The sequence below is a fragment of the Pyrus communis genome, chromosome 2 (assembly GCF_963583255.1).
Source record: "Pyrus communis chromosome 2, drPyrComm1.1, whole genome shotgun sequence".
Taxonomy (NCBI): domain Eukaryota; kingdom Viridiplantae; phylum Streptophyta; class Magnoliopsida; order Rosales; family Rosaceae; genus Pyrus; species Pyrus communis.
In genome coordinates, this window is record NC_084804.1 from 5,984,850 (window position 1) to 6,001,357 (window position 16,508).

Consider the following 16,508-nt stretch of genomic DNA (forward strand, 5'->3'; position numbering starts at 1 on the left):
GGCATAAAAAGCTTGGGCTCCAAGTGCCATTATCCTCCATGTTCTTTAGTAGTGGTTTGATTCATGTTGGTTTATATTAGCCTCACTCCTCTATTTTTAGGATGCATGAAAAATGGCTAGTTACTTGACCTTAATATTTGCACCCACAAATGCCCCCTTTTTCTCTAGAAACACATATCATCTTGGTTTGTAGAGGAAAAATATTTCTTTTGCAAAAATTCACGTGATTTGAAATTTCATCATGAGTTAGCCTTCGACTATGATTAAGTTTAGCCTTTGGCTATACGATCACATAGTCATATATTATCATTCAGCTATGATCACTTGGTCATAATTTAGCCTTTGGTTACGATCACATGGTCATAATTTAACTTTCGGCTATGATCATAATGTTAACTACATTGGAAAATTAAAGGGCAGTGAAGAATTGAGAAGATGAAGAGCTAGGGAGCCAACAGAGAAGAAAGGAAATGATCTTTATTATCAGAAGACTTAAATTGAATTACAATATGATTCATCACTCTGTTATATAGAGTACGAAGATTAGCTCCAGAGCTAACAGATATAACAAGCATAACAGCAATAACCAACTTTATCAATCTAACAACCTTTCAACAAGCTCTTGATGACATGGCACTCTGATGTGAATATTACCAACATCCTACCTCAATCTCAACTGGGATTTCTAGTAGTTGAGATTTCCAGTTTGAGATTGTATGAATGCTTGGGAAATGTAGAACAAATTAATCCTCTGTTCTTGGTGTTTAAAGGTGTCTTCATGCATCTGCATTGTCAATTAATCTTCTACTCCCATCATCAATTAATCAGCCCAGTTTTCAAAACGTCTATGTCCAGTTGTATTTCTTATCTTCACCATGTGACTGGAATTGATAGCTTCACTTAACAAAATTATCATCCTGAAGTTTTACAGTTAACATTCCCAACAACCCTTCAATATTGACACTTGAATCCACCATTGTATCAACACTCTAAACACTTCAAATTGAATCTTTGCAAGAACCCTTCAAACACTTCTGGCTATCGGCCTTTCTAAAGTGATAAAATCTCAATTTTCGTAAGTAAATCACAGTAAGAATTCTACACACACTTCTAGCTATTGGCCTTTCTGAAATAGGATATAAAAGGGAAATGGTTATTCGCCTCTTTATCCCAACAAACACCTCGCAGCAAGAATTCTACACACACTTCTAGCCATTGGCCTTTCTGAAGTGGGACGTAAAAGGGAAATGACTATCGGCCTCTCTATCACAACAAACACCTCATTTATCTACAAATTCCATGATTTCAACACTTATGGCTATTGGCCTCTAACAATTATGCAATTTGAAGCAAAGAACTTTGACTGCGACACTCCATCAAACACATAGAGTGCAAGATATGAAAGAACCTGACAATTTTGCGAACCTTGAATATGTTGCCGAACTAAAAAAGATATGAACAAAGATCTTCACCTCCATTTCGATCACAAATCAACAGAAGTCAGTCAAACGATAGCAAACTCATGGCCTCGCTCAAACTTTTCTTAGGAACTTTGTAGATTTTCTTGTATTTGTCAATGATCTGATTGAGATGAGCGACGGTGAGATGGAGGTGGAAGTTGGATTGAATGAGGAAAAGGTAATCTTCTAGAAACATCTTGCTCTTGGAACCCGGCAAGAACAAAGTTTAGTATGAAATAACATATACGACTGAGCATTTGCTGTTCTGTTGAGAGCCCATGTGATGGATTCTGATCGAACTTCCAAAAACCCAGTTGGGAATGATCAAAGCTTCATCTCTCTGGACACCGATTTCAATCTCTATGTGGATTAAGTTGTTGATGTCGTCGTCTAGATTGCAATTTCTCTTGAAAAAGATGAACCCATATCAAATTGCCAAGCGATTCTTCTTCCAGAGAGTATGGACCCCTTCAAGAAACAGAGCCGCCTAGAACACGCTGGTGGCACCAAGGATCTCCAAAAGAGCGCTCATTCTCAGTCGATTCGCATCCACAAAAACTGAGTAAGAAATTGATTATGCTTCCTTCTCTGATTCGAGGATCAGAGAGAAGAAGGAAACACCGAAGAACTTGACGAAAAATTCAAGAAAATTTGAAGAGAAAATAAAACTAGAAAATGAAATCTAATAAAAAAAAAAACGAAACCACAGAATCAATGACGTGAGCCTGGTGGCTATGATACCATGTTAACTACATTGGAAAAATTAAAGAGCAGTGAAGAATTGATAAGATGAAGAGCTAGGGAGCCAACAGAGAAGAAAGGAAATGATCTTTATTATCAAAAGACTTGAATTGAATTACAATATGATTCATCACTCAGTTATATAAAGTAAAAAGCTTAGCTCCAAAGCTAACAGATATAACGAGCATCATAGCAGTAACCAACTCTATCAATCTAACAACCTTTCAACAAACTTTTGATGACATGGCACTCTGATGTGAATATTGCCAACATATACGGTCATAATTTTGCCTTCAGCTACGATCATACATTTATAGTTTAACCTTCGGTTGTGATTATATAGTCATAATTTAGCATTCGGCTACGATCATACGGTTATAGTTTAGCATTCGGCTACGATCATAAGGTCGAAGTTTAGCCTTCGGCTATGATCATAAGGTCAAAGTTTAGCCCTTGGCTACGATCATAGGGTCGAAGTTTAGCCTTCGGCTACGATCATAAGATCAAAGTTTAGTGTTCAGCTACAATCATAAGGTCAAAGTTTAGCCCTTGGCTATGGTCATAGGGTCAAAGTTTAGTGTAATAACCCGTCCCGGGATTTACGTAAGAAAATAGGTATTTTTGTATTTTCACTAAGTTTGGGGGATACTTTCTTTTTTTTTAAATTGTTTTTGAGCCTTAATTGGTGAGCCCAAGGGGCCCACCCCCTGTTTTGTTCCCTGGTTCTTTCCCTTTCCCTTTCTATTGTTTCTTCTAAAAGTCTCTCTTCTCTCTTTCTTTCTCTCTGTCTTTCTCTCCCTCCATCCGAGCAGAACACACCCACACACACACACACACACACCCATGCCCACACCTATAGCTCTTTTCTAACCCCGTGGTTGTGTTTTGGACGTCAAATCACGAAGAAACCACCTCGGAGACATTTCCCAGTTTTCCGGCGAGCACCGCCCCTTTCGAGGAAATTTACGGCCAAACCACGGCGAGTTGGCCGGCGTGAAAGGTATCAATCTCTTCGTCTCGCTGAGTACTACAAATTTTCTTTTTGTTTCACCCAATTTCATTGAGTATTGAAGAAGTTATGCTCATTTGAATCTTACCCAGTTTCTGGCGGACACCCGTGGCTTCCATGCTGTTTTCCTGCCAACTACGGCCAAAATGACGGAAACCAAGGGTATATTTCGATTCCTTACCTTCGGGGCTTCAATTTGGTATATTGAATGACATCTTTTGGTTGAGTTTTGAGCTCCAACGGAGCTTGGGAATTCTCCGGCCGAAATCCGGCCTTCTCCCTCCTTGGAATCCGGCGAACCACCAAAACCCAAGGCCTTTGGGCCTTTCCTGCCAAGCCCAAAACCCTGGGCAGCCCAACCCAACCTTTTTATTGTTTTTATTTTGTTTTGTTAATTGAATGGCCTTTGGGCCGTTTCTTTTAGGGCCTCCGGCCCGTTAACCCTAAACCCATTAGACCCAAACCCTTTAGGCCCAAACCCGGATCCAACCCAAGTCCAAACCCTTTAACCCAATCCGGATCCAAGCCCAAACCCGTTTGACCTGTTGACCCGGACCCGGACCCAGTCTGACCGTGACCCGGTCAACGGTTACCGTTGACTTTGACTTTGACCGATCAACGGTCAACGTTGACTTTTTGGGTTTTCGTGCGGGACCCCTCCTAGGCTAATTTCGACGTTCTGAACCCGTTTCCGATGTTCGTTTTCCCAAATTCAGTCATTTGAGTAGAGTTTGACTAAATGTACCATTTATGTGCTTAGGGGCGATTATCTGTGGCGTTTCCTTCTTCGCTAGATGGCGTGGCTTTTCGACGGCGAAGTACCGTGAGTGGACCCCTTCTAAAAATGCATGTTTTGATAGTATAAATGCATACATGGAAAGCATGATTTGATGATTATGTTTTATGAAACGTTTTACGAGATAACATGCTTACTGAGGCTAGTTTGAATTACTACTATTTTTCCTATAACCCATGTTCTTATAGAATATCTGATGGATGACGATATGATATTTAGAACATGTTTAGAACACCTCTTTATAGTATAGATGATCGATGACTTTATACTATGAAGTTGATTTTCAATATATGTATGTTCACTGGTTTTGTACTTACCTAGTGGTCCTTTCCGCTACGGGACGTAGGGATAGATCTGGTCCGTCCCGGGCGACGGTTTGGTGTTGGCATAGGGCCTGGAGTGTGTTTTCCTCTGACTGTCTGCTCAGAGACGGGGAGCCGGCATGGGGCCTGAAGTGTATTTTCCTCTGACTGTTTGCTCAGAGACGGGGAGCCGGCATTGGGCCTGAAGAGTTATATCGGACATTCACTAGTGTTTATTATTTATGCGAATTATGATTTGAGACATTGAACGACATGCTAGGTTTCGGAAAACCTATGTTTATCATTATATATTGGTGTTTTCATAAAACCTGGGGGTTAGTATGTTGATAACTGTTTTATTATATATATATATATATATCAACTTGGTCCACTCATGTTTGTTTTGCACCCTCTTCAGGACTTAGAATCGAGGCATACAATTCCGACGTCCAGGCACTTCCGCATCGGCATCTTCGAGTCCTTTCGGTGTATGACCCATTCCTTTGTTTTATTCAATTTTATATTATTTTCTTCTAGTGTTCTAGATTAGAGGTGTGCTCTGAACACGGTCCTTATTTGCATGTTCATTATTGTTTTATATTTATAAACCTTATTTATCCCTTGTTTTCAGCATTTGCACTCAATAAATGGCTTTCGTCACATTCGGGTGTCGGCCAGCACGTGCCTATCCTGGTATTCGGAGAATATCGGGGTTGGGGCGTGTCATTTAGCCTTCGGCTACGATCATATGGTATTTGACCATGGGTTTTGGGTTTTCAACCCTCGGTCTTAGGTTTTGGCCATAATTCGGTCTTGGGTCTTCGACACTCGGTCAAACGATCACCGATCATGAGGTTTGGAATTCGACCATACATTTGTGTATGACTAGCATGCCCCCAGAGTAATTGTATTTCAAATTAGCGGTAGTCTTAACAATGAGCATAAATAAGATAGAAATTCTTATCTAGCAGGCAACTTCCTTACTATCAGAGTGAATTTACACTGCAATTTCTTTGCTTAGAAGCTTTGTGTTCAGGCAATTGGTTCGCCTAGCGCTTGAGTATTCATATTGCTCCACAATTCATATATGGCCTTGCACGAGTTGCCAATTCCATACTTTTCTCAATGTCATAGCCATGTAGAGAATAATAAATTAACTAGAGAAATTCATGTTGTGGAGACCACAAACTGGTGTATAAATGTTAGCTAAATTGAAGATGTCAATTTCTGTCTCCTCCAGCAATGATATTGAAGCTTTGTTGAGAAGCACACGTGACACCATTTTCACTTAGCCCGCATAAGTGGTTTTTCCATCATCTCCGTAGCCCATGTATTGATCATGCGAATGTTTTCAACAATTTTTTTGCTAGACTCAACTTGGTCAAGCAAAAGTTTTGTCCCTTCATGAGAATCATGCATACTCATCCATATAAGAGCAATTCAACTCTACATATTCACATATAAATTTTTGATAGGATCGTTCCAAGGTTATGAAATACACGAACTTGCAGTGAAAAAAAAAATTACATCAAATGTGATGGTGTTCAAATGAGGCATGATGGCTTATCTTCCATGTGTATTCACAAAAGAGCTTTGAATCCCACAAGGAAAAGCACAGTTGGGCCACTCCAATTCCACTTAAACATCTATCTCGAATTAATTGATATACACTGCACCTTCGTATTTAGCATTATTGAGTCTATAGCCTCTATACTAACAATACTCGCAGTCTAGCATCAATTTTCATAGGTACCTCTGCATTGTGCATTATCTTCTGGTCAAGTTTGCCAAATATGGATCATGAGCGAACATTACCTTGATAAATCTAACATCTTAAATCGTGGCTTGTCCCACCATTCAAACTTTTGGTATGCAGCCAAGGGATGCACACTAACACTAGCCACCACTCAATGACGATAATTCCATGAAGGTTGAAATTTCCTCTGGTCCAACCTTGTCATGTGTCTTAACATGTTACTCAATGTTCTCTTTCTTCAATGGTGTTTCTTCCTATGTTTGGTTCCCTATAGTAGAATAACGGGACGATTTGGAATGGTCTATGGTCTGCAACTTCAAACCCTCATCCCAGTGGAGTTTGACTAGTGTAAATCTATTCCATTTGAATGCAAGGTCTCATCGCCAATAATGTAGATCGAGAATAGGGGTCTCCAAACTCAACTTTCGGTGTGCATACTCTGCATGATTCACGTATCATGGAACTCACTTCTGAATAAAAGCACTTGAAAAGGTTTAGATTGTCATGCATCCAAGTATGGAAAGATAGTCGAGTCAACATAAGCTAGATATTCAATCCTTTTACGAGCTCCAAAGAATCTAATTCAATAATGACTGACAAGTAATTTCTTTCCTGGCCAATTCATGAAACAGAAAGAGTATAGAAGTTCCATCCAAAACGTAACATGGACTACACACATTCTAGTATGAACTCAGATAAGAATATTCTTAATGTAGAATTTAAACACGCTGAAAGATTTTTCTTGTAAAATTGTAAAGCAATAGAGGATTGGTACACACAATATCTTTAACTTGTTATGACAAAAATATGTACTGATAGAATTTGTATTTCATGCACAATCGTAAAAGAGATGGAGGAAATAAACTCTTCTCTATATTTGGGGTATGAATTCGCACCCCCACTGCATAACCGGAAATATTTGCTCCTCGCTTTGTATAAATGTTTTTCAACCAGTGACCGAAAGCTTCAGCACAATCCCTCTGTAATTATAAGTGCGCCGGTCACTGTGGTTTGGTCTTGGCAGCCACAATGAGCATGTCTAGAATCCAACTTTGGGCTCTTTCTAGTGTTACATGACGACGCGGTAGCTTGGCTTCGTAGGACCCTAACCCCTAATACAATAGAACCTTGTGCGTCACAGTTTGGGATTGTTTCCCCAAGCTAGAAGTGAAACTACATCAGTACCTCCAAAATTCAAGTGGTAAATATATTTGACATAATAAAAACGAGATAATTGGAGTCCAAGATTTCTACACAAAAGTGCTTTCATGAACCTCCAAAGCCCAAAGGATTGCAACAATCATTTCCCACATTGTGCTATGGCAAGAAGACGTATAGTTATATCATATACGTTGTGCTGCTATCAGTGAAATCATAGAGAGAGTGAATAGAAAGCTTCCCTGTTTGGGGTTTTTGGCCGGTGCCCCCATTGTGGCTTGGGTGGAAACCATGACTTCTTGATACGGCTTTTTTGTACGAATTCTCACATACAGCGCCAACTGTTCGAGCAGAAAATTTCGGATCCTTTTAATCCTCCAACTAATAAATCTTGTAATCACATCGATAAGCCAAACACCATCTTCGCTTGCCATCAATGAGGGAGAGGGGGACCTGCAATAAACACTCCGATGCTCGAGTTAGCCTTTGTTCAAAATGATTACATTACATTGTAAATGGATCTCATACTTTCCCCTTTTACTCCACGTTTTGGTGGGATTGTAGGCCTTTTGTAGGCATAAAAAGCTTGGGCTCCAAGTGCCATTATCCTCCATGTTCTTTAGTAGTAATTGTTGGTTTATTTTAGCCTCACTCCCCTATTTTTAGGATGCTTGAAAAATGGCTAGTTACTTGACCTTAATATTTGCACCCACAATTTGGTCTGACAACTTGCACCTACATGCCCGGCGCAAAAAAATCTATAACGTGGGTGGCTGACATCAGATAGCCTCAAACAAGGCCTCAGGCCATTCTTACCCGACTACTTGGTCTGTGAGAGATGAGCCCACCCAATCGGTGGGGCAATGGGCATGGGCTGAAGCAAACTTTGAAGAAATCGGAGGATTCAATCACTCCATAAGTGGGCAATTTGTAGAAATGGAGCTGCTCATCTAAGAAGATTCTGCCATTTCTATTTCTTTGTAGCTACACGCTAGAAAACGAAGCATGCTATATGCACGAGGCATTACCAGAAAGCATATAATGTGAGCTATCTCGGCACAGGAGGTACAAAATTATATAGAATCCTAGTCATGATTATGAAAATCCTCACTACGCCATAGCTATTGCTGCCATTGTTACTGAAACTAGAGTTGTTTTGATCTCCCCGGCCATAATGCCTTCTTATTCGAGTGACATTTCTTGTTTATCTTAGTTCCGTTTACTCCATTTCACGCAATAATGAGAATCAAACAAATTATGAGCCAAATGATGAAGCAAGATCAACTTAGTATCACCACAATACAAATGCTAAGAACTAACACAAAATTAAAAATATTTACATACGAAGGATCGTAGTCTTAAGTCTTAACTAGGAAACAACTTTCCCTCTTACGGTCTTAGCAACCTCCGATAAGCAAGTATATCAGCAGAGCGAGTAGATTCCCCGTTGGTATGTTGGAACTTGACCCGCCAGTCACATTTGAACTCTAATCAGCAACCAAAGTCAGTACCTTTAGCGAAATTCATGGGGGAGGACATGAATATGTATGGGAAGATTATTGCAACTCTAACATCATTTTTTGTTAATTTCAGACTATCTAAAATCATCTCTAACACTCTAATGAAGTGGGTGCGTAGGGCATCGAAAAGCTGGTGGTGGTTGAATTAAAACTGTTCACGATTTGCAGCGCCTAAATTTGGAGACCAGAAATGTGCACTGCAACTTTTCCCTTCGAGGGCAACGTATGTGGATTCTTTGGGCTTAATAACTACTTCAAGTGCTAATTCTTGCGGAGTCTTGAGTGCACTGATCAACAGAGTGCAATTCACAATTATTACTGACAAGAGGGAATCACCGATCGAAGAGTTTGACAAAACATCAATCTTTACAATTAATTAAGTGGTATTATGTGAACAATGAAACATCCATAATCATAATCAAGTATGCCAACAGGTCATGTTTGTCATATTCGGGTCGTGTCGTATCAAATTCGTTATCTTAACTAGTTCTTAACAGGTGGCCCAATAACGACTGGATTCATTAACGGGTTGTGTCGTTTCGTGTCAGGTTAACAGGTCATGCAAGAAATTTTCATGCTTAATGTCTAGAGCTGGCAAATAATATCTTATCAGGTTTTTAATGGGTGACCCGTTAATGAGCCAACTCATTAATAGGTTCTAAACATTTGACTCGTTAACGACCCGACTCATTAACAAGTTGATCCGAAACTTGTTAATTCACGTTGAGTTAACGAATCGTGCAAGAAATTATCATATCTAATCATAACAGTAATAGTTTTTAATATTCAAACATACACGGTAGTGATATGATATCCCCAAAAGGAGAAGACCAAAATCCAAAAGGGTCATTGGCAATGGAATAGACTTACCTACACTCGATATGTTATTATAGCAGATTGTTTGACACGCCCGACCCTGATATCCTCTGTACACCAGGGTAAGCACGTGCTGGCGGACATCCGAAGGTGACGAAACCATACTAATACGCATGAGAACCAATGAAAATAGATAAAACTTATAAATTTAAATACAATGTATATGCAAAAGATGAACGTATTCAGAGCATACAACTAATCTAGAACACTAAAAAGAAATAATGTAAAATTGAATGAACAAAGAGATGGGTCCTACACCGAGGGGACTCGAAGATGCCGATGCGGGAGTGCCTTGACACCAGGACTGTACGCCTCAATTCTAAGTCCTAAGGGGGCACAAACCAAAACATGAGTGGACCAATTTGATATATAAATAGTACTAACATAATTATTAAATAACGTACTAACCCCCAAAGTTTATGAAAACTCAATAGCATAATATATTAATATGTAATAGGTTTTCTAAAAACCTTAGCATGCCATAAAACCTTTCATAAAACATATATCATATATAGTGTGTTTAGTAGTGGTATATATATAAAAGGCATATACATATATATAAAATTTCATTCACCTGAAGGCATGTAGAACACTTCTTCATTCATCCAAAGGCTCTACATCACGCGCCCATAGGCAGAACATTCGTCCGTAGGTAGTATCATTCGCCCGTATGCACTACATCTCTTGGTCGAAGCCAATATAAGTATCTTCCGACTGAAGCCACCAACCTATGCCCGGCCGAAGCCAATATGAATATCTTATGGCCGAAGCTATCTACAAATGCCCGGTCGTAGCCAATAAAAATATCTTCCGCCCTTGCCTTCATTCGCCCGTAAGCTTCTACAGCACCCACCTGAAGGCATATAAGTATCAATTGTCTGTAAGCTCCTACAGCACCCACCCGAAGGCATACAAGTATCAATCGCCCGTAGACAGAACATACGACTATAGGCAGAACTGTTCAAATAACCATTATGTAAGTAAATAAGTATATATCTTTCTAAATCGGAGTTCAGTAGCTAAAACATCACATCGTAAAACTTATTCGTAGTATATAGTCATCAATCATATATACTATTATTCCAAAATATTCTCTATAAAGCATGATATCTCATAAATAGGGATGGCAACGGTTTGGTTTGGGGACAGAAATGCTATATCCATCCCCATAACCATGAAAATTAACCATACCCATAACCGCAAAATAACCATCAGGGATTATCCATAACCATATCCACCGGGTAACAGATTTTCAATCGGTTATTGGTTATATCCATCTTCATCAAAAATATATATATATATATATATATATATATATATATATAGAGCGAGGAGGTTGAAAGAGACTTGGCCAAATGATCCGGGAATCCCGCTGTCTGCTAAAGCTGGGTGAAAGAATAGTGAAGATGCTTTGATTCTTTTACAAAAGTTAAATGAATAGTGACCTTTTTGTTTTTCACTATTGTGAATAGTGACTTTTTTGTTTTCACTATTGTGAATAGTGACCTTTTTGTTTTTCACTATTGGAGAATAATGCTTTGTCTTTTGCGGAAGAGATGAAAACAGCTACTGCTGATGATGTTGCTGGGCTGACACAATCACATGGGCAAATATTGTGTCTCAGATATCAAATGGGTCCTGGGCATCTTGAAAATCTGCTTGATCAGCCCATTTGGCGGGAAGCTGAGACGAGGCATCAGAATTATCTGAATCTGAGTCTGAACCTTTTTTCTTTTGCAGCAATGCTGCTTCCGCCATTAGCAGCTGAGCCATATCCAGCAGTTGGGTAGTTTTTTCTTTCTTTGAACTGGAGGACTTGGCTGACTTGGAAATTCCTTTGAGAGAGGAAGATGGACTAATGTCTGATAAGGACTGAACTGGTTCCTGAACTTTTGGTAATTCAGGAAATTGCTGATTTTCTGGCAAAGCCTGTGAGGACGAAGTTGAAGCTCTGATACCAAATGGGGCGGAACTAACAACAGGCGGCAAAGCCAGCCATAGAATATAAAGTGCGGAAGTAAAACATAAAGTAGCAGCAGGAGGCATAGCCGTCCATAGAATTTAAAGTGCGGAAATAAAACATATAAAAACAGAGTAGCATATCAAAATAATGAATTAAACGTAGTGATGCAAATATATTTGGAAAATAAGTTTTATTGAAAACTTACTGCAATGCAGATAACAAACAGGTATTGCCTAATGGCAGATGAAACAAGTAAACAAAGAGATGGAGCTCGCAGGCATCCTGAATAATATTTGTATTACAAGTGTTTGGGATATAATCTCAGAGAGATGTATTCTTCTACTGGAAGACTTGAGTTAAAAACTTATATTTCTTCTGAAGATGAATCCTCTTTATATAGAGCGAGGAGGTTGAAAGAGACTTGGCCAAATGATCCGGGAATCCCGCTGTCTGCTAAAGCTGGGTGAAAGAATAGTGAAGATGCTTTGATTCTTTTACAAAAGTTAAATGAATAGTGACCTTTTTGTTTTTCACTATTGTGAATAGTGACTTTTTTGTTTTCACTATTGTGAATAGTGACCTTTTTGTTTTTCACTATTGGAGAATAATGCTTTGTCTTTTGCGGAAGAGATGAAAACAGCTACTGCTGATGATGTTGCTGGGCTGACACAATCACATGGGCAAATATTGTGTCTCAGATATCAAATGGGTCCTGGGCATCTTGAAAATCTGCTTGATCAGCCCATTTGGCGGGAAGCTGAGACGAGGCATCAGAATTATCTGAATCTGAGTCTGAACCTTTTTTCTTTTGCAGCAATGCTGCTTCCGCCATTAGCAGCTGAGCCATATCCAGCAGTTGGGTAGTTTTTTCTTTCTTTGAACTGGAGGACTTGGCTGACTTGGAAATTCCTTTGAGAGAGGAAGATGGACTAATGTCTGATAAGGACTGAACTGGTTCCTGAACTTTTGGTAATTCAGGAAATTGCTGATTTTCTGGCAAAGCCTGTGAGGACGAAGTTGAAGCTCTGATTGGTAGTGCCTGAGAAGATGCCTGGGGAAATTCCACTTTTACAAGATCAATAATTTTTTGGTGGTTGAATTTATCCCACCATTTTACCCATCGGGTTCTGTAAAGACCACTAGTGACCACTTCAAAGTTCCATTTGAGAATCCATGGGATCTTGTACTTGGCCATGAGCAGTGAAAAAATAGTAACTCTGTTGTCGAAACGACTTCTGTCAAAACTGGGCTGGAAGTTGTTTGTGAGAACATGACGAAGGTCATCTGGAATGATAGAAGAGCTTGGGCCATGGGAAGCCCACCAATCTGGAAACCATGCAGGAAACCGCAATCTGAAATTCTTATCAAAGGTTATGAACCATGAATGACTAAAATCTTCTGTTTGATGGAGAAAAATGTTGGTCCATGCTTGGATATAATCATAGTAATTGTAATGATTGTTTGGGATGAGAACATGCTGGGTATGAAGGGGTTTTGTGTGATAAAGGGGAATTCCCCATTCGAGTTCGGTAAGGAATTTTCCAATATGGAGTGAATGATACAATATTTTGTTTTGGTGAGAGGTACTGTAAATTGGCTTAATAGCAATGCTTTCTGTTTCTGAAAGGATAGCCTGGTAGTATTTGAGGCTTTTGTATGATTCTGTTGGGAGATAATGAAAATTTGGAGGAATGAGTAATTTAGCAATGCGTTCTGGAGGTTGGTTTTTGTCAATATGAAGAGGAATGCTAAAAAGCTTTTCAGAATGAGGGTTCTGGACATATGGTGATGTTTTAGCATAGCTAGGTGTTTTTGGTTGTGAAGGTGCTGGAGAACGAACTGAAGAGTAGGGATCATAAGGGGTGGCTAAGGCCGTTTGGTAATTTGGTCGGATATTTCCTACTGTTGAACCTAAGGGAGTAAATCTGTTTGTAATGGCGAGGGCCGATGAAGAGTCGGGAATAGACTCTTGTTTTACTGGTGCTGGGGTTTGGGTAAGGGTGGCTGGGAGCCTTCGTTGCTGAGTGGGATTAGTACCCATTCTTCCCCTGCAAAAATTCTCTGGTTAGAAAATCTGGTATGCAATTCTGGCTGCCTTTAATGTATTCAATATCAAAATCAAAAATACTTAATATGGCTTGCCAGCGTGCAAAAATCTGTTTTGATGCAATATTTTGAACATCTTTTTGTAAAACATGTTTGGCAGATTTGCAATCAACACGAACTAAAAATTTTTGATTTAATAAATCATCTTGGAATTTGCTAATACATAATACAATAGATAAAATCTCTTTTTTAATAGTACTATAGTTGCTTTGAGCTGGATTCCAAACTCCTGAATGGAAACGAACAATTTGTTCAGGAGCTTCGGAAGAAATTTTCTGTTTAAGGATACCTCCATAACCGATTTCAGATGCGTCGGTTTCGACTATTTTGAGAGAGCCGGGAGTTGGAATGCCAAGGCAAGGTAAAGTCTTGACATGATTTTTTATCTGTTTGACAATGGAAGTATGATTTTGTGACCATGATGGAGGATTTTCCTTGAGACGATCAAACAAGGGCTTACATTGTTGACGCAGGTGAGGATAAAATTCTGAAACATAATTGAGAGATCCAAGGAATCTTTGAAGCTGGGTTTTGTCAATAATTTGATCTGGAAATTTATCAGCAAACTGGATGACTCGATCTATTGGTTGAATGGTAGACCTGTAAATATGGTAACCTAAAAATCTAACTTTGGTTTGGAATAACTTAATCTTAGATGCCGAAACAACTAACCCATTGGACCTAATGATCCTAACAAATGCATGCAAATGCTTCCAATGCTCTTCTATTGATTTTGAGAAAATTAATACATCATCAATATAAACAATCGAAAAATGGCTGTATTGATTAAAAATTTCATTCATGATATTTTGAAATTCACTTGGTGCATTTTTCAAGCCGAAAGGCATTACATTCCACTCGTAATGTCCGAAAGGAGTTACAAAAGCAGTTTTGTATTTATCAGATTCATGAATTTGAATTTGCCAAAAGCCTGATTTCATATCAAATTTAGAAAAAATAGTTGCCTGAGAAAGTCTCTTTATCAAGTCTCTTTTGTTAGGGATTGGATATCGGATCCATTCTAAAACATCATTCAAAGGTTTGTAGTTAATAACTAGTCGTGGAGCACCGCGTTCTAATTCTGCGTTTTTCTGGACATAAAAAGCAGGGCATGACCATGGAGATTTGCTTTTACGGATAATTCCTTTTTCTAAAAGTTGATTAATTTCAGTTTTACAAAACTCCAAAACTTCTTGATTCATTTGAATCGGTCGTGCTTTTGTGGGGATTTTTGACTCAATAAAATCTTTGACATAAGGTAGTTTAACAATATGTTGTTTTCTGTGCCAAAAAGCATTTGGAAGGTCGGAACAAATTTCTTTAGTAAGCTTATCAGAAAACTGGCGAATAGAATCTAATAAAGATTTGTTTGTTAATTGTTCTTCAATTCTTTTGTGAAGAATTTCTTCCTGTAAAAAAGCAATTTGTTGGGATTTTGCAGTAATCTGGTTGAGAGTTTTTGAAACACTATCTTTTTGAAGTTGTTTTAACCTTTTAAGATCTGTTTCTATGCAAAATTCAAAAGTAATTTTTTGGCCAAAAACCTTGGTAGAAATACAGTTATGATGAACTTTGAAAGGATAAATTAATGCAATGAAAGGGAGTCCCAAAATAACTGGATCAGAAATATTCTTGATCAAAACAAATGGAGTTTTAAAACAAACATTTTGTTGACAAACGTGAGCTTTGGGAATTTCATAGTTTAATTTCATCGGGGATTGATTTGCAGCGCTAAGTGTTTCCGTAGACTTGTGAAAATATTTAGTAGGTATTAATCCTTCTTGAATGCAATTTAAATCTGCACCTGAATCAATTAAAGCGATGGTTTCTAAATGAAAATCTTCGATTACTATTGTAACTTTAGAATACCATTTTCGAATTCTTATTTTGTCTAAAAGACTTAAAACAAGTTCTTTTGAAGAAGAAGATTTAGCTGAGTGAGCGTCGGAATCGGAATTTGAGGAAGAACCATTTTGTTCTTGGACGAGCTCTTGCGTACGTACTCTACTGAGTTGTGAACGAATTTCAGTATTCTCTGATTTTAAAAACTTAATTTCTGATTTGATTTGGTTAATTTCCTTTTGTAAATCTTTGAGGGTGATTTCCTTTTTGGATTTATTGAAACGTTCCAAAGTGGTACTGAGAGAAATCTTTTGAGAAGAAATTTGACTAGTGCCAGGTTCATGAGAAGAAATCAAATTTTTGAGTTTTTTCAAATAAAAAGATTTTAAATCAGGGTCATCGACTTTACTAATTAATTCCATTAAAAACTCTTCTTGTTCTTCTTGCTTATTAAGCACTGAAATTTTGTTACAACAAGTGTCCGTGCACCCAAACTTAATGTTTGGCGAGGAGACGTCGCTAGAACTGCTAGAGTCGGAGACGGAAAAATCGAGATTTTTATCAGATTGACTAGAGTCGGTATTTCTAATTTCTAAAGCCTGAATAAGTTGAACTTTCTCTTCTTCAGAGATTTTTAGTTGGTTAATAACCTTTTTAACTCTACATTCATTTGCATAATGACCAAATTTACCACACTTGTAACACTTTCCCTTTTTATTTTGAAAATCCTTTTTAGACTTTCGAAAAGGTTTTTTGTTTGAAGATGGTTTTTCATAAAATTTATTTGTTTGAAAAGGTTTGTTGGAAGATCTTTTGTTTTTATAAAATCTGGATTGATGTTTAGAAAACTTGCTGGTTTGTTGGGCTTTTTTCTTTTTACTCGAAGGAGCGATTGGAGGTAAGCCATATTGTTCACAAAATGTTCCAAGTTCGTATTTAGCAATAGATTTATCTTTATGAACTTGTTTTGAAATCTTCA